A 20,435-nucleotide genomic window follows, 5' to 3' on the forward strand; every position below is an offset into this window, starting at 1 on the left:
TCTGGTTGAAACCAAATGTCGCCGAGATCACGAGCTTCAATTTGAGGCATCAAAAAGCCGGTTTTCATGGCGCAATAACGGTCGCCATTGACGTTAACGTTCTAACCGACATAATTATTGAAAAAATATAGATCGATTATTTCACCGACCCACAAACTACACCGACTAGTTGTTTTTTTGTTTTCTGGATAAAATGCCAGCTTTAGGTTGCTCTTCATACGAAATGCGGCAATTTTGCTTATTTACATACCCATTGTGCCAGAAATTGTCTTCATCGCTGAACAAAATTTGGCTCGAAAACACGGAATCGTCTTGAAACTTTTCAAGAGCCCATAGATCGAAGCGGTGTGGCTTGGGAAGGTCGAGTGGTTTCAGTTTTCCACAAGCAACAATATTTCCACAATATTTGTACGCTTTCAGTTTAAGATCCCGATGTAAAGTGCACCAAGTCGTTTCATACGTCAGTCTTAGCCGCTGCGAAAGGCGCCGAAACGACTCTCTACGGTCTTCGTGTACACTGTCAGCTGCGATTGCTATTTTTCTTCACTGCGAGCTGGACGTAGTCTATTCGGTCGAATATTGTAAAATAATGAGAGCTGGGTCTTTGAAATAAGCGCGCTAAACACATTCTTTAGAGAGTGTACAATTTTGATCTTTTGATTTGAGAGGGAAAAGAGCATAAGAACTACATGTCGCATAGGAGATACTCAGAAGTTTCAAATAAAAAGATAAACATATTTCTTAGTAGGAGATATAAAAGCTTATGGACCTTAATCGATTTTGTAAAGTATTTTAATCTCTAATAACACACGAAGGTATTGAATTAAATTATCTGCTAAGATTGCTTAGCGAAGCGAAATTGGCAGAAAAAGACATTTGCTGAAGAGTTTGAAACGATATAGTATTTTCACTGTCAGAATTTTACTTTCGTTCTATAGAGTCTAACTAACAAACTAGAAAATTAACAAAATTAGAACATAAAACCACTATTTTTACTTGTCAGTTTATTGCTACTTGCTTAGGGAATAAAAACCATTAGTGGGACCATTTCTTGTCAAGCGCCTTACCGCACTTTTCATTCAACAGGCGGTGCAATACATAGATGATGGTCGATGTGACCTTCTGTATTAATATCTATTAAGTCTTAGTGCGAGTTTTACATTTGCCAGTTTATCCTAAGCTACTCTGTGTTAAAATATCGCTGTGCCAGAAGCAACTAACTACTGATTTGTATGTATTCTAACTCAGTTATCTTGTTTATCACATAAATAGTTTCGCAAGCCAAAAAAAGTCAAAAAAATTTCATCCAGATGCGTAATTGAGTCATCTTTTGGTTATGCAACATTTAAAAGCAATCAAGTATGTATTTATAAATCCGCAACCCAGATAAAGTTCATTAACATTATTACCATTTGCTCTTATTAATCAAGCGCTTATTTATTTCTGTTTGTTACCGCAGGTTATTCGTTCGCAGCTCATTATGGCTTCGGCGATTATCAACACTTTTATTTTAATGGACACTTTTATTTATTTTTTTTTTTCGTTTTATCGCAAACAATTTTGACTATTAAGAAAAACATATTTTTTTTTTTATTTTCAACATTGTCGCTAATCATGAATTGCTTATAGTTGCATTATAAATATTTTGTGGTTTTATGACCGTCAGCCAGTGTCTGAAGGCACATTTCTTGTCGTTTTTTTAACTGCTTCGCTTTAGACACGCGCTCAAAGCTTACGCATTCATGAGGTATTCCCATATTAGATACTTACTATGAATCACCAGCAAAAGAGTAAATGAAAACGAAAAAAGCTTACTCTTATTTGCATTTCGGTTAGCGATTTTGTTTTTTTTTTTCCAATAATTTAAATAAATGAATTACTTTTGTTCGTTTTATTTTGACAGCGACCGGTCATTTTGTAACTTTTTTTATTTTAACAAATTGTTATATTTACTTTTGGTTTTATTTGATAATCGGTTTTGTTATGGAAACCTTGCTTCTAGAGACAGACATTGGTGAAGAGCTCTTGGTATTTCTGTTTTAAACATTTCTTGATTTTGCTCATCTCGCTCTTTTGTGTATTTATGTATATAAGTGCCTTTTGTGGCCTGCATCTTCGAAACTTATTCAAAATATTTTTGTTTTTGCTATAAAATTCTGTTAAAAGAAGATAAAGTAGTAAACATAGGCGCTGACTGAATAAAATAAACCGTCCGAAACTAGTGGTATTACTACCAGATAAGTACTGAAAGCTAAACTTAGAAATCCTGTTCGATATTTCTAAGTTTATAATAACAATTTTTGATTCGTTAAATACGATAATGATTATATGATATTTTTTCAACGGAAGAAACTTTCGAGGAACATTTTAGCGTTCTTAATGATCCCATTAGTCGAAAAAGAATAACTTTCTAGTCTTTTTTGGCATTAGTTATACATCGATGATTTTGTCCCTTATATTACATTTATGTGTTATGAAGTGCTTAGATAAATCATGTAAGCAAAGTCTGCTAAATGATGTCCTAATTTTTCTTCGAATTTTCATAATGATATTGCTAATCATTCCAATGCTGCTTATCAAATAGTTATTAAAAAGTTGTTCAGAACACTTCCGCATCAAGCTTTTAAAATTTCCAAATTAACTCATCGCAGAATGTTAGTTAGAAAACATATGTTTTGGTCCATAATTTGCCTTATGGAATAAGGCTTCACCTACAACCAAGACGAGTTATTTCTCAGAGAAGCAGATATCAATTTGAGAGCTATTTGAAGTTCGAATATCGACATGATTGATGTATGTACTACATGTGCAGATATAGTAATTCACAAGCTCCACAAACAAAAAACAATTTAATAAAGCTTGGGTTATGAAATGGTTAGGAATGGTAAGGAGACCGATATCTGATATATTTAGGTGAAATGACGTCCAACCAGTCTCGTTTGACTCGTTTGAATCATGTGATGAGGTTTCTTATAGAGTTGTAGAATTTTGTGGGGATACTGTGAATAAATTAGCTGACAGTGTAAGAAACCTACAGTAATTAGAGTCTGACTTTAACCGGTGTGCTAGCTAATATGATATAAAAATGGATATCACATGAAAACACATGAAACTACATAGAGTAGATTTGTTAAATATTTGCGGGTTAACTCCTTCTGTTTTTAAAATGGTTTAAGGAATCTAAGTAATGATCCGGAACGCGAAGAAAACGGATGTATTAAAAATAAAACACAAATTTCTAAGGCGGTTAACTTCTATAACTGAAACAAAACTTTCTTACAAGACTTGGACAGCAAACTGCTCTGGAAGCAAAACGTGGAAGAAAGCATTTAAAAAGCAAAGCTTTATATGCATGTAGCAAATGCTCGGCACAACCTGGGGTTCTCCCTCTCTCATTAACTGGTGCTAAACAGCTATTGTTGGACTAATTCTGCTCTACGGTGCAGTGGAATGTGCAATGGAAAATGTTTAGAAGCTCGCTGCGCTGTGCATAACGGGAGCTTTAAGAACAACTCCAACGGCGACTCCTGAACTGTTACTAAACTTGCCACCTATTATCCTCGACGCTGAAAACTGCGCAGCAAAATCGGCGAGAGGAGTACTGGCTGCAGTAGAATTTACATATAGAAGCTCGGTGGATAACAGGGGTTTGGAAAACACCGACTACCGCACTTTTCAACTGGGAAATAATATTCAATGTAAACATAGAAAAATATGGCTGATGTAACAGTATTTTAGTTATGCGTAAAACTCTAAACATCAATAAGGTTGGCTCGAAATACCATGCATTGTCTATACGACGATCTTGACAGAAGTAAACAGACAGACAGTAAACAAAAATCAAAACTCGATGAAACGAGCTATTTGGGTGAAAAACTGCAAAAGTCATGTGCAAAACGGTAGATCGGAAGTACACAACATGATGAGAATGGCCACTATCTGTGGCGGTACACACTCGCAGTATGGGGTTAACAGAACAAGAAGACTGCAGGAAATGTTTAGAGGAAGGCACCAGGGAAACAATGAATCAGCCTTTGTACGCTTGTGCCACATTGGCAATACTACGCTGTAAGCATCTGGGGTTACCACGGCATGATACACTGAAGGAGGTATCGATAGTGAGACAGCAGATTATCTTAAGATTCGTATCCAGGCATCCTAAACGGTAACTACTCCTCTTGAACTTAGCAACTGATATCGCAAAGATGCAAATTGGTCTATGCGTGGTTTGCTGGCTTCCCAGATTAACCTAACCTAGCCTGAATAATGATAATTGAACACCTTTCATTTCTCTTCTAAAATATGTTCACAAAACCAATAATTGCCAATGAGAGTCACACATATAAAAAAGTTTCCAAATAGAAACTTTGCTTCTACATGCGCATCACTGTGGAAATGAAATTGAAACTCACTTCTACTGATCTTGTTTGAAGTACTAATCTTGAATGAGTCATCATCACTGCAGCCCAGGCGGTGAACGTTAGCCGACGAATGCGCACTAAAACTCACTAAGCTCCATTAAACATGGGAAGCAACCAGACATAAAACAGAAGACGGAATAGTAAACAACAATAAATGCAAAAGATGCGATTTTTTTCTTTACCTTGACCGCACTACTTTTATTTCTCCTTAATAGTGACTTTGCATACAGCATTGGAGTGCTTTTTTTCCAAACAAATTTCGGTCGCTTCCATGCACTTCAAATATCGCTATGAGCACCTTCATAGGTATTATAAATATTTATTCTTTTTTATTTACCCAGTAATTCTTTGTAACATAACTGCTTGCTGCGTCAGCATAGTGTCACGTGTTGTTTGGCGCTGTGCCGGCACAGGTTCGAGATTCGTCAAATGCGCGCCTAAAAGTGCTGAAATCGCATTAGCGGCAGCGGACATGCGCCAATATGTAACAGCGAGCTCTAAGTGCTAACTTATTATTTGAAACCGTACCGTATAATCTGCAGACGTACAGCGCACAACCCAGCTTGCCGCGCCGCGCTTTTCTTCGACGCCACTATGCAGAGAATTACTGGTAAATAATCATCAAATCTTGCTGATGTGTTTAATTTTCAGCGCACGACGCGCTGCACGAGAGACGGCATGGGATGGCTAGGTGCTTGGCGCACATCGCCACAGTACAATAAGCTTCGAATGTGATTGTCGTTTCTTGCGCAGTAGCAACAGCGCAGTATGAGTCATCCGCCTATTGGACGGGCGTAGCCAAGCCGGCAGGTAAGTGTAGCAGTAAAAAGTGAAGAAACCAATACCTCAAGCGAGCTTTACTTGCATGCGCCGTCAAGCTGGCAGACAGGCCAAGCCATATTGGCGACAGCGCCGAAGGCGGCAAGACCCCAATCAAAGAAGATCGACGCCGTACCGTTGGACATAGTTTTGCCCGGCGGGCAGTTAGACACGAAGATACTGATCACATCACTTTCATGTAGACATATATATATGTGCTTATTGGGTGTGTGTGCGCATTACTAAATTCGCAAATATGTGCGAAATTGGCCGTTTTCTTCTTCCGCCCAAATAGGTCTTCATACATACTATATACATACATATGTAGTGTGTCTTCTCTTCTGTATGCATGACCAACGATCGATCGATTGCGCTCTACAATTGAGTTGGCCACAAGAACGAAAAAATTTGCAAAAAAAATAAATAAATAAATAAATAAATAAAATAAATAAAAAATACGAAACCATGAAAAAAATCAACACGACTTTTTTATTTACTACTGGAGCTATGCATAGTCTCGGACTTCTCACACAGCAAATGAGTAACCCAGTAAGATCTTTTAAGAAATTTTAACTTTTTCTTATAAAATTTGAAGCGTTCTGATTCAAGCGATCACCCTTGAGCGTCTGAAGTAAGATGGAGCTGGGTTTTAGTTTAATATTGCAAATTAAAATTGAGATATTAAAATTGAGATAGCAACTGTATTTGAATTTGACATTCGCAAATGCATGTACAGGTGATGCAATTTCTAGCCAGTTTTATTGATTCTAGCTTTGGTTTAATATTCTCTAATAATCGTTAGAGAGTCGTACAGCCCTTTTACAGACCAGAGTCGGTCTGATGACACTGAAATATTATGTCACATGTCCTTATTATGTTCGATTTATGTTGTTGTTTCCACGACAACCGATTGGTGCACTCACAATTTTCATTCTTCATTTGTACCAATCTAAATGCTATTTGGGTTATATTTATAATTTGTATTTTAATAGCAGGTATCTTTGTTCGACCACCATAGCCTTCGTTCCATTGGTGCGAATAAATGACTCTATGAGTCATCATTGCAATGCAGTGATCGTGCCCTCTATACCTATTGTTATTGCCGCTGATGTGATTATGAAAATTTATTATTATTTCTGTTAGATTGTTTTTTTTCTGTTGTTGATTTACATATGAATGCTAACTCACTTGTATTGGATTTATGCCGAAGAACTAAAAATGAGAGCTTATGTGGTAAGTAAAATTTCTTCCCGTTATACCTATCTTTTACTTCCACTTGGCGTGTGTAAAATAGTGTGTGTGACATGAAAGGGTTATAATTTATCTCCAAGTAGTCAAAATTTAGAGAAACTAATTTACTAATATGAATTTTTACGGATTCGCATTTATGTTGTAAAAAAAGTACTATAAAATTGTAACTTAAATTCTTCTGTACTGTAGTTTGCTAAGTTGGTTGGACCATCCTTAATTACTATCCCAAATACGAGCGCGATATGTCCAACAGTTTGCTAGCAGCAGCTGCTCAAGTAGGTACACCTCAGTAGAGCATTGCACTTTTTAAAATGAATAAAAATACGAGTCATTCAAAGCCTTCAAAGGAGTTCGAGAGATAGTTAAAAGCATACCTCGTTCTTCATGATATTCGACCTCATCAGCTGGTGAAAATATTAAAATATTTAGAGACTTGGTGCTTGAAAACCATCAGGCAAGTGTGCGAGAGGTTCACATGTTTCTGGAGTCTCTTTGAATGATTTGATGTTTGATGGAACATGCAAACAACGCAGCAAAAGCCGCTCAAAAAACAACACTATGCTAATTGTTTTTTCGATACTCATGGTTTGGTGAATCACTTGTTCCAGACGATAATAAAGAGTTCTATTTGGCCGCATTGAGGGGTGGGGTTTGGGTGAAAACATGCATCGAAAATGACCGAAATTGTGGAAAAACAATTCATTGATTTAAATCAATCACATATTCTCCTTTAATATCACCAAAATATAAAATGTGTGAGAAATCTATAACTCAAAGAGAGATGGGAAGTCAAAAATCGCTATATAGGATATACTGGATGATAAAAGATCTGGACTATGTCAATGTCGTCATATACGTCGTTTCATCGACTGCGGTATTCCCCATTGTCAATGCGCAAATGACCATAAATCTTCTGAAGATGCTCTCTCGAAAACTCGTAACGCCATATAGTACGATGTGCATGATGAGTGACATGTAGACTTCTCAATTTTCCAGTTCAAAGTAGCAACTCTTGATAAGAGTTATTCTGCTTGGGATTTCGAGGCTGTCTTTGTTGTCGGTGTTAATGTTGGTTCCAAAATAGACGAAATTATTTACGACTTCGTAGTTACGACTGTCTTGTGTCTTGTGGCTTGTGCGCGGTTCTTGTCGACAATATCATCGGCATACGTCAATGGCTGTGCTCTCTTATAGAAGATATTCAGCGCTGCGGCTCGAATTATTTTTAGTCCAGTCATTATAGTAAGTTCACCTCTACCATATGTAGGTTTTGAGACAACTTTTAGGGTGCCAATCTACAATATTTACAGACTTACAACTGGGTATCTCGAATTCCGAGATTCTTACCTAATTTAAGCTAAAATGACTGGACTATTTCTTCAAGAGTAGATTGAATAAATAGTTCAAAAGGGAGTCACAGCTCGGAGAGGTCCTTCTCAATTCTGACGGAGTTTTTGGTATTGCTCAACGTCAGTTTACATAGCCATATAAGTTTTGCAGGGATACCAATTTCAGTTGCTTACATAGTATTATTATAACTAAGCTCAATTTATTTCAGTTTATACACGCTGAGTATACAAAAATTTTTTTTTCTAAAATCTCTCAAATTTTAGTTGAAAAAAATTAAATCGGACTCCGCTTCATTTAATTCAATTAAGCTAGATTACTAAATTAACACGATCATAAATGATTGCTATCTAAAGATATACATATATACATACATGTAACATACCATATAGACTTAAATAAAGAGAAGAAAAGAAAGAATAATCGTAAATCGCCGTAAGCCTAACTATTTGAATGATACAGGTGTCCAGAGTACAATACTAAAACTGGCAATTACGGCACAGATGAGTAGCTGACTAAAAGCCAATCTCACGTGTTGATATGACAGTGAAAAATTTGTCTAAAAAAAAAAAGAACGAAGCGACAGATTTTAATAGCATATAATAATAGCTTTTTTCTTTGTTAGAGAATGCTACTCATAAGTTTGCGAAAGAGGCAGCTGCAGATAGTAGTAAAATTCATGCCTAAAGCTAAAAGCTTATACAAAATTTGTCTACGCTGATGGGTGGTTCAAACAGTAGCTGTGGGCTGTGAATGTGAATATCTTTTTATACATGCATACCTTGTAGGAAAAACTTTATGTAGTCGAAGCTACTTTTAATTTAAAATCGGAAAAACTTCGTCTTCTTATTTACGATCTCTATCTTTATAATCACACTAATTGAAATAATTAGGCATTTAATGGAGTCAACACTTCGGTAGCAATAGCTAATATAGCTATAAATTTTTCGCTTGTTCTTGTTTCTGAACAAATTCCTCTCATAAATTTTTACTAGAATTAACACAAACCCCACATTAGTTCATTCCACATAATTAGTGAATAACTAATAAAAAGTTACTATTAAATATACTTACAATTACCACAAGTGAAATTGAAATCAATTTACTCTTACCTTCAGTTAATTATAAATCTCGATTTATAAGCTGTTACAAGCCCCAATAGGGATTTCACTTGAACACCTAGGAACGACGTGCTCAATATTGACTAAAGTCAATATTTTTGAAATTCCGTTGACTTTGCTCTATGTGATTGGTTTTTTAGTATGTTAATAGTAGGGAGTAATGGGAAAAATAGATTAAATCGGCGCGATACTACCCCAACTCTACATAGTTTTTTCTTTTTTCTAACAAAGCTTATGCCGAATATGTCGATCAGTGCACGGGTCTTTCTATTGTTTGGTTTGCGCGCGCAGTTCAAATGAACCAGTCCGCGCCTAATGTAAAAAGATTTTTTATGGATATGTTTACAATTTGGATAAATTATACAGTTAAGGTGCTATCTGAAAAACTGTAATTTCTTTGGTTGAAAGCTTAGATAGCGATGGTAAGAGCCACACTTCTTTGAGCTCAAGTCTTTATCATTAATTAACTATTAGCGGATAAGTTTTTAGTTAGTTTTAAATATGATTACGAAGAACTAAATTTAGTCCGCCAAATAGTTATTAAATTTCCTACAGGGTGTGTGCACCTCAAATATGCATATTTCATACAAATCACAGATTCTTTTTAGACATATCCACTTACCATTGCATATATTTGACTTAACTTTTACACATAACAAATAATCATACAAATATCTACATATACACATATGTGTAATCTCGACAAGTAAGAAATGAGTAACAACAACAACAACAACGACGAGCAGATAGCGGTCAAAGGAATTGCAGCAATGCATGCAACACATTTCGGCGTTTACTGCTTGAGCCGTTTTATCTGCATAAATCGGCTTATTGCGGCAGCGACAGCAGCACTGGTAAAGCTGGCTATGGGGGCCTACCACTTGCCACAGATGCCACAAAGCCACAGCGTAGTGTTGCCAAGTATTTTTGCTGGTTAACTATTGTTGTTCAAGTTGGCTTGTGGCTGTAATACGGTAGCCACTTGTTGCATTCATTACGCTCTGTTATCTGTGCGGTGCTTGCAGCAGATTGCCCAGTTGGCTTGTTGCAAGTGTGCTGCTTTCGACTTGTTTTGAAAAATCTCTTATTTTTTTCATTTTACAAATCTTGCCTTTATATTACTTTGCTTTTTAACTTTTTTTCGTAGCTTTTTATTGCTTTTGTTGTTGTACTTTTTTAATTTGATGCTGCTACTGTTGCTGCCAACAGCTACCGTTGATGCCACACGCCTATTGTTGTTGCAGCACGCTGAAATCGTTATCAACACTCGCAGTGGCAACGGAATCTTTTAGGCATATCTTGTTGTTGTTAATTTTCTACATGTTTACTGATGATGACGTTGCTGTTTTTTGTAATTTTCGTTTTTTCGTTATATTTTTTTTTAACTTTTTTCGCTCAGCACTGTGCGTACTCTTGTTAATGCGGGTTTTATGACTGCTACAGCTTCTTACACGCATACATAAACACACATACATACATATGTATTTAGTGTTTTACTGCGCTTAGCAATTACAAAAGATCGCTTGATCTTCTTATGGCCCAAAGTGTAAATTAAATTTTGTTACCACTTGTGGCACTCAGCCTACAAGTACCCATGCATAGCGTAGCTGCAGCATGCAGTTGCGCCGCTACACAGCTGAATTTTTGTTTTTTTTGCTTCACCGTTTGTTGTCGGTTCATAAATTGTTCTTGTCCGCTGCTGTGATTGCTGTTGTTGCTGTGTTTGTTACACGATAAGTATTTTGTTGTTGTAGCAGTAAAATTGCAAGTTGTAAAAGCGCCTAACGGTAATGTGTAATGCCAGTAAATGCTGCTTACATACGTTTCTTGCATTATGTTTGGTTCTTGGTGGTGCCTTGATTGCGTTGACGGTGCTGGGTTCTAGAACACTGAGAGAAATGCGCTTGAAGACGTAAATTGGTGTACATATCCGTATAAATAGCACCTGAAGCACGATAACCGATTTGTTACATAGGTTAATAGGACTCAAAGAGCATTAAGCTCAACTATCGTCCACACAAACAACTTCCAAGTCAGTAATTGAAGAGCTTTCTTACCGCATATGCTTTGAATAAGAGAATAATTAACCTCATTACACTAGATTAAACGCTGGACTTAATTTCGTAGAACGTGTCAATTTCAGTGCTCGTTGACATCGTTTACGTGAATGTGTACTCGACAGGGAGAACTTTAACGTTGTCGGCTCACGAACTCACTGTTATTCCGGAGAGAACAAAAATCTGTATATTTTCCAGAAAGACACAAGTTTTACAACTCTATCTGCCCTCTTCAAGACTTAGAACTATTGCACTCTCGAGCCCCGTCATATATTCGAAATTTCGAACTTCTGTAAAAGAAATAATATCACCAAAAAGGAGTCGGTACCAAATGATGCGTTGATTGGGTGGATGACAGTGACAAAAAGGTGCCACAAACTGATAAATAGGCCTGCTTGCTGCGAATTCGGTTACAATGAAATTGATCTTAACAAATCTGTGGAGATACTCTACAATACATGGCTGAAACATCAGATCACAATGAAGATGATAAAATTATCTTAACAAATCTGTGGAGATATTCTACAATACATGGCTGAAACATCATGAAGAGAAATAAAATGGTCACGATCATCCCGATAAAGGTTTTAGACCATTTGAGCCAAGTTTCTTTCAGACCACGTATCCGTGAAGGCTGTCCAAACAGGAGTTCCATTAGAATAGCACCCACACGAAGCTTCATTGCATTGGGATAGGAAATAACTTAACTTTCTGTAGGAAACTCGATTAAAATCAGCTGGGTATCCAATCATAGGAATAGATGGATGTCTTGCTGCCAGAGTCTATTCAGCTCCTTGACAGGTTTGCGTGAACCAAAGGGACAATTCAAGCTTTAAAATATTACCCTCATAGAGCATAACACAAAATATTTTGGAGTAGAGTTGATCGGAGTAAAATTTACCTACATTTAGGCAAGAAAGAACTAAATAATATGTTGCGGTCAAAGGCTGCCTACCTTTAAGATACAACCTTCAGAAACTTGGTAAAGTGGAATCGGCAGAAAGAAGTCCATGCGCTGAGGATATTAAGAAGAAGAAACATATTCATAGAGGTAATATTTCTGCTTCTCAATATCGTCCACGCTGACTCCACTTTACCAATATTCTGAAGGCCCAGCCCTCTGGCGGTTGAGACGCGTTAACTTCCACGGATCGCAATCTTCTAATTTAAGAAACATTGAACAATTAGGGTGGGATGGTCGATTGAAATGTGTGAACTTTATCCTGTGCCTCTCTTATCAACACCCCATCCAACCGGAAATAGTCTCCTTAGATTATTATAAGAATCTTGTGAGAGTAACTCGAAGTTTGTGAGCTCGGTATTTGTACTAGACAACAATGGCTGTGGTTACCCCGCAAACGAAATTGTATCCATTTGCAATCTCATTTTCATTTTTAAGCAACTCTGTAACACATTTCAATTCATTCGTTTTCTGCTTACTTCTTATAGTAATCAGTCTATAGTGCAATATATCACATATTAGCCACACTACCTTAATCAACTCACTTTTAAGAGAGGGCTGGCGCGACGAATCTGAGCTGGAAAATCTATTCCCCTTTTCTTCAAAGAATTTGTACGGTGTACGCCCATGACGTGGTTAAAAGCGTGTAACTAGACTCCAACTAGGGAGTTTTAGGGAGACTTCGAAGCAGGCGGGAAGAAAACAATCATTTCGTTGGGCTTAAAACCAATGCCAACAAGTCAGCATAGTATTTTGATAGATTAACGTGCCCTGGAGCAAAAAGTTGTATTAAAGAAACTTAACAACAGCAACAACAATAAAAGCAACAGTGGTATGGAGTTACGACAAACTTTTAACGACAAAAAAATATTTTACAAAATGAGTAAGTACAGAGCAAATGGGAAAAGGGAACACGAGGCGGCAGCGAAAACGCTTGTAATGCAGGCGACAGCTGGCACGAGCCATAAAATCAGCTCGACTTACACACAACAACAACAACACATTGTATATACATATATGAAAAAATGAAATATTTTACAAGTAAGCGCAGCTTAAGACAGACGCTGACCAAGCGGGCAATGAAAATAGCGGCAAAGCTTAGGCATATCTACTATGTAAATATGTGGTGTGTGAGTGTTTGTTGGAGCGTATGCTTGCAGGGCGTTGGGCTGACAACCAGCCGGGCGTGCTGAGCTGCTGCGTCATTGACGACGGTCCATTGCTGATTGTTGGCGCGCAGCTTGACTTGTGCAGCTGCAACATAGATCGAACACATACAACTATACTCATGACTTTATGCGCGCGTGGAAAATTGTGCATTTGGCTTAGGGCTCAGGTGAAGGGCTCGCAACTCGAGCTCAGCACATGCCAATAAGAGGGACGCCTACTGTGGGGCACACAGCGTACTTAAGTCGGGTGTGCACGGTTTTCGACCAAGTAAGGCCCTCATGAGGGCCAGGCCTTGGTAATGACGTCGCCACGCGGCATGCGGGCGTTAACTTGGGTTTTTGTAGCGGCGGGATGTGCAACGGCATGCACTGCCTACTACGCTAAAGTGTAATTGAAGTGTGTGGTTGATGCCAGCTTTCTTCAGTTTTTATTTCTAGCTATCTTAGCTATGCGCTGAGTGTAGCAATGCATTTAGCTGACAAAGAGACAAGCCAAAGCTGCTTAACTGTGTAAGTCCAGTACTTTGGGTATTTAAAATTATTTACTGAAAATTGCATTGCGGATGCGCGTTGACGGTTGCGGATTTATTTGATTGCCGTTGGTGGTAATTCAGTAGCGTAAGTTTAAATTTGCGGAATTAACTTAATTAGTTTAGTATAAGCAGAAAAATCGGAAATTTGAAATGGAAGGAAAAGACCTGATTTGAAATGCAACAATTTTTCTTTATAGATTCCGATATATCTATTATATTTACGTCTATGCTTCATAAAATAATTCGAATCAAATGAAATACGTTTCTATAGCGGTTATTATCACAATAAGTTGTATTTTTATACTCTCGCTACAAAGTTGCTAAGGAGAATATTATAGTTTTGTTCACATAACGGTTGTTTGGAAGACCTAAAACTAAAAGTGTCAGATATAGGGTTATATATACCAAAGTGATCAGGGTGACGAGTAGAGTTGAAATCCGGATGTCTGTCTGTCCGTCCGTCCGTCTGTCCGTCCGTCCGTGCAAGCTGTAACTTGAGTAAAAATTGAGATATCATGATGAAACTTGGTACACGTATTTCTTGGCTCCATAAGAAGGTTAAGTTCGAAGATGGGCCAAATCGGCCTACTGCCACGCCCACAAAATGGCGGAAACCGAAAACCTATAAAATGTCATAGCTAAGCCGTAAATAAAGATATTAAAATGAAATTTGGCACAAAGGATCGCATTAGAGAGGGGCATATTTGGACGTAATTTTTTTGGAAAAGTGCGCGTGGCCCCGCCCCCTACTAACTTTTTTGTAAATATCTCGAAAACTACTCTAGCTATGTCAACCAAACTGTATAGAGTCGTTTCATTTAGGCATTTCTATATACAGTTCAAAAATGAAAGAAGTCGGACAATAACCGCGCCCACCTCCCATACAAAGGTTATGTTGAAAATCACTAAAAGTGCATTAACCGACTAACAAAAAACGTCAGAAACACTAAATTTTACGGAAGAAATGTTACGGAAGCTGCATCAAGACTTTTTTTAARAATTGAAAATGGGCGTGGACCAAAAACCATATTTCAGGAAGTACTCTACCGATTTCTATGAAATTCGGTAAATAATATTTTCTTAACACCCTGATGACAAGTGCGAAATATGGGTGAAATCGGTTCACAACCACGCCTTCTTCCAATATAACGCTATTTTGAATTCCATCTGATGCCTTCTCTGTATAATATATACATTAGGAACCAATGATGATAGCGGAATAAAACTTTACACAAATACGGTATTTGAGCTGAGATATCCCTTGTGGAAAAATTGTCGTGATCGGACTATAACTTTTCAATGCAATTAAAATAAATGAAAATACAATTCAATGCACAAATTGATCTAATCTAATTAATTTACAGCAAAATAAAAAAATATGTAAATGACGGATAATGAAATCTCGATTATCACTTTTGCATGTGAGAGTATAAAATGTTCGGTGACACCCGAACTTAGCCCTTCCTTACTTGTTTTTATTAAATTCTTTTCAAGATTCGGTAAAATAATCGAGATGTTGTTAAGGCAAATGCAACCGTTGTTTGGTTTCGAAAACCGGAATCAAGATTTTTCGAGTTTTGGAACGAAAATTACCTAAAACCTCTTTGGAAGACAGAAAATCAGCGAGAAACAAAAATTTGCTGTTTTGAGTTGGACCGCTGGTAACGGTTCGTAGGAGTACCTGTATGTACTGCTTAAGTGGGCATACAGAGCCGTCCATGTAATCCTGGTAACTACTTATAACTTGAAGCAAATGGGCAGGCTTTGCAGATTTTGCGGAAGGCTTATTGTAGTTTCTCAAACCTGTTCGATATTTTTTTCGTAGTCTTGACATAACACAGCAATGATACGCTACCGATTTAAGGCTGAAAGTCCAAATTTCTTAGTCGATTTAAGTTTAGTGTACAACGAAAGTTTCTTTGTTGAGAAATCTAAAAAACATATATTTTTAATTATTTCAACCGGCACTAAATCTATAAAAAAGGAGCAAAAAACTTGTGTGCCTACAGCCCTAGTTCAAGATCGGAATTTTCCCAAAATATTAAAAAAATGTCTACGTTGTTTTCTAAATCGAAGCGGTCTCTTAAAGCGGTAGTATCCAAATCTACATATCCATCACTAGATATTTTAAATGACATAACTAATATACTTAAAAATGTTTTTCATATAAACTACTAAAACTAGTCGAGCCTTGGCTGATTTCACTCTACACTAAATTTTTGTTTTATAATTCATTCTCCACATCTAATTTATATTTATTTATTTCTTTTTGCTATTTTTGCTAATGTACTTATATATAGGTATATTATACTTAACCCACTAATGGCTACATTTGACCGTCGTGCCAACTATGTTGACCATAACAAGCGACTATGCTGCCACCCGGTCACCCAAACCACTCACTGCCTGACTCAAAGCCTTATAACTTTTGGACTGTTCCTTGCAATATATTTTGTTGTTGGGCGCTGCAACAGCCGCGCACGTGCCAAGCGACATGTAGAGCCATTAGTAGACCACAGCCGAGTAATAAAGTCACAAGCTGATGTATGTATGTGAGTTTGAACAGACTGGATTACATACAGCCTGAGCCACAACTTGGATATCCAGTCTATTTGTATTTCTACTCATGCTACGAATACTAAACCGTAATATGAGCGCTCGTAATGGCCATAATCATAAACATAATAAACGTTGAACCGAAAAGCCGCGAGCGCTTTCAACTCAGACTTATTACAATTTACAATGATCGACTACAGCAACTAGTATTCTATATAGCTGGGTAGATAGAACAATAATAACTGCCGTGGTATCTAATAAACTAATAAAAAGAAATATGAAAATAATGCGGTATAAAAGCAATAATTGCAACAACCTCGACAACTTCATCAAATTACAGCAATAACAGGCGTTACAGCCGGTCCGACGGTCGGTCAGCTTGCAGAATATATTGGTAAAAGAGCTGTTGACAGGGTGTGGATGATTACGCAAGCGGTCAGTTTCTTTTTTGGACGGTGACTAAGTGAACCCTAAAGAATTGAGTTAAGCAGCTGTAGGAACAATTAATGCATTTGCAGACATATTTATAGACGAACAAAGGTGTATATCTTTAAATGTGGTTATGCTGTAATAAAAATTGCAATTTAAATAAGACCTTACCATAAAATTGATTTCAAAATATTATTCGGTGTTTACAAAATCGAAATATGCCGAAAATTTCAGCAGCAAAAGTTCTTCTAAATAAGTAGTCTCCTTATAAGCTTACTGACATTTTTACCTTTAATAAAATAAAATAGTAATTCGTATTGACTTTTTTTTTACCAAAAAGTGTGGGATAGAAAGCAAAAAGAGTTTGTGCCGCCTGCATTTAACCATCATTTTACACTATGGATGCCCGAAAGCAGTATGATGCAGTTGAAGAAGGTGTAGAAGCTGCAGACTTGTCGAAATACTGCAAAGCGTCTAATAAGAGGATGTCTCTTGATAACCCACAGCGAAGGCTTACACAGTGAGATCCGCATGCTAAGTGTTAATAAACGCAACGAGCCCTTTCTGCTCTCAAAACAGTTTATACAATGATGATTTAATAGATGAATGATTTAATAGAAATTATTCTTAAAGTCATACGATTGGATAAAAATCGCCACCTAGAAGCACGCAGAGAACGTTTATTGATTATGTCGACCACATTGCTTGTGTTACTAACCAGACTAAGGAGTCAACTGATTTTAGACAAGTAGTGAAAGCCATTCACAGTGGAGCTATCAACACTTTTACTGACTGACAATTTGAATGTTGCTTTTGGAGTCACACCGCCACCCACAACAAAGTCAACATAAAGTGCACTTGTGCTACTTTGTTCAGGATAACACAGCAGAATAAATTCCTACCTATCTAACATCTTCTGCATGCAAAGAGCCCCGCATGACTTCTGTTATCATCTTACATGTCCTATGACAACAACTTACTTAACACCCTTTTTCTTATGTATGGTCTGACCTTATTGAAACACCAGATTTCCTGGTCCTCTCATTGTCGATTTCAATGACAGTCAACTCGCGCCTTACCACCGAAACAGGTTCTAGATAACTGATAGAATACTGAGAACATGGAGATTCAGAAGAATTCATTAAATTCCGGAAATTATAAGTAAAGTTTTCTAAAAGGCGAACTTAATTAACATATTTGATAACGAGTTTCAAATCTTTTAGATATTACAATCTATAGATAAGTTCAACGGTAATTGAGAACCCTTGCTTATAAAATATGTCTGTAATAGAGCCAATATTTGCTCCGTGGAATCTATGAGAGGATAATACAAAGAGATTTTCGCTGAAGAGAACTGATCTAAACATTTTTTGCAAGGAAGAAATCGCATTCACAGCTTTAAGCTATTTTGTTAGCTTAGACAAGTAGTAATGTGAGTTCCGATTGTGGCTGCCACTGAAAAATTTCAGGTTCCACGCATGTCCGTTTTTATCCCTGTGCAGTATACTGTAAGTAGGAAGCTCAGTATAGCCGCAATGTCGTCGGTACACATTGCCTTTATACTCCAAAATAACTTATTCCAAACAACGGCACCATCATATTGGCAACTGCTACTCTCACACAACAAAATCTTCAACTAGTTAGTTAGAGGTTCGCAATCATCTAGCGTGAAATGTGAGTATTTGGTTCGATGGAAAGGATTCCTGAGTATGTTAATTTGGTCGCCCTTCTGAACAATATTATTTTGTTTGAATTGTTTTTCACATCAGACTATCCTGAGATTACAAACATTTTTCAGACGTAGCTCAATATTACCTTTTTCCCCTTGTGGTTAAGAATGTAGTAATGTTAACAAACTGGTATTTAATAATCATAAGTAGCAGAACCCAAGATTTATCAGTAAATACCATTTATGAATGGAGATCTTTTTACCAGTAACTAAATAAAATAAATATATATAATGTTTAAAGGCTTGTGGATTTGTTAAAAGGTTTGGATATGTTCAGACTTAATTTTGTTTTTGTTATCTAGCTGAGGGATTTCCCTGAAACCAAAAATAATATTGTAAGCCACCTCATCTAACTTTGCTTATTATAATTTTATGTAGCTCCCATGGTTTTTATATGTTTTTCAAGCCTCAAATCTTATTATCTGCTAATCCTCAAATTACTCTCTATCAAAATTAAAAATTATTTTCCTCGTAGACGAAGATAAGCATTATTGTTATTTTTATATCCCATATTTTTCCATTGAACACTGTTATTATCATCATTAAAGTCACGTTTGCCGCTATGCTTTTTCGAGCAAGCGCTGCCGTTAATTGGTGCACCAAAGCACATACAGATATACGTACAAGAGGTATATATTTACGCATGCACACTTAAGACCATATATCTAACCATGAGTATAGAATCATCAATTCCTGTTCCTTCAAGTTCAAAATCAAGTTTATCACGCAGAACAGCGCAAGCGAAACGCAGATTGTCTATTTTCAGCAGAAACAAAATATAATCAGGTAGTATATTTGCGCAGAAAATATCGACTATCATCGATATGCGCATGAATTAAGCCCACTTGTATCGCTATTTCGCACTATTTTCGCTGCGAATAAATGAAGGGTTACTGTACATCAGACGCATGTAGCCGCATGTGGCAGCCGTATGTGCGACGCTGCTGAGACCCACTCCAGTTTGACTAGTTTTTGAACGTTGGACAACTTTTCAGAACACTTCCTACAAGTTATCTCGGATTAAACAGAAATGTTGCAAATTCACGTATTCAAATATATATGTAAGTATATAAATATATACTTAGTATATATAACTATATTCAGCTTTGTAACTACATATATTCTATTTTTCTGAATCTCTGTCTTCTGCTACCTCAAGTCTTCTGCGCAACCATATTTTTTTATAATCCTACTGCCATTAAATTGTCGCCTCAAATTAGAGCGTAGCTCGCGCATGCGCCAACACTTAACATTTTATGCTTCAATTGTATGCCGCAAGTAGCATGTTTAACGCATACAAGCGTCGCGTCGCATAAAAGAGGCTTGCATTGCTGCCCACTTAATAAATACAATTGTTGCAGGTAATCAACCGTAGGTATTAGTGGTTTCATTGTAGGCTCTAGCAGAGGCAACTGAATGGCTGAGTAGAAAAAAAAAAACACATCACAATTGCAGCAGGTGTTTAAGAATAGGCTACTAATGGCGACAGTTGTCGTCACTATGGCAAAAGGTGCTTTTCATTGCGCGAAAATAGGCTCAGAGGCTAGAGCTAGATTTAGTGCCGCTTTGAAGCGGGTTGATTTTGTGTTTACCAGTGAGTTGATATTGAATATTAAAGCAACATACTGTACTCTTTGGAAATGTGTTATGAAAAAGTTGCTCGAAAATTACGCCTAGACTTTTTTAGATTGTATTAAATATATAAAATACCATAAAATAACTAAAAAGCTTTGAGAAATCTTTTAAATCATATCGGACGTTATGAACTTGAATTTTTTCGTGGATTTGAAAACCTAAACCATGTCTGGAGTCACGTATTCACCAGATATTATGTGCTTTTGGATTAGATTTCCTTTTTTTTATTTCTTTTAAATAAGAACTTTCTGAAGTTTCATTAATTGCAGCACAACAAATTTTGTGCAAAAACAGTTTGCTGATATCGATAAGGTCATATTTTATGTCATAGTAGAAACTAACTTCATAGCTCGTCTTTCAGTCTTATCTTTTGAAAAATTTCCTTAGTGAAACCTTCCAATTTATTC

This window comes from Bactrocera latifrons, unplaced genomic scaffold (genome assembly GCF_001853355.1).
Source record: "Bactrocera latifrons isolate USDA-ARS-PBARC rearing strain unplaced genomic scaffold, ASM185335v1 scaffold_18, whole genome shotgun sequence".
In the NCBI taxonomy this organism is placed as follows: Eukaryota; Metazoa; Arthropoda; class Insecta; order Diptera; family Tephritidae; genus Bactrocera; species Bactrocera latifrons.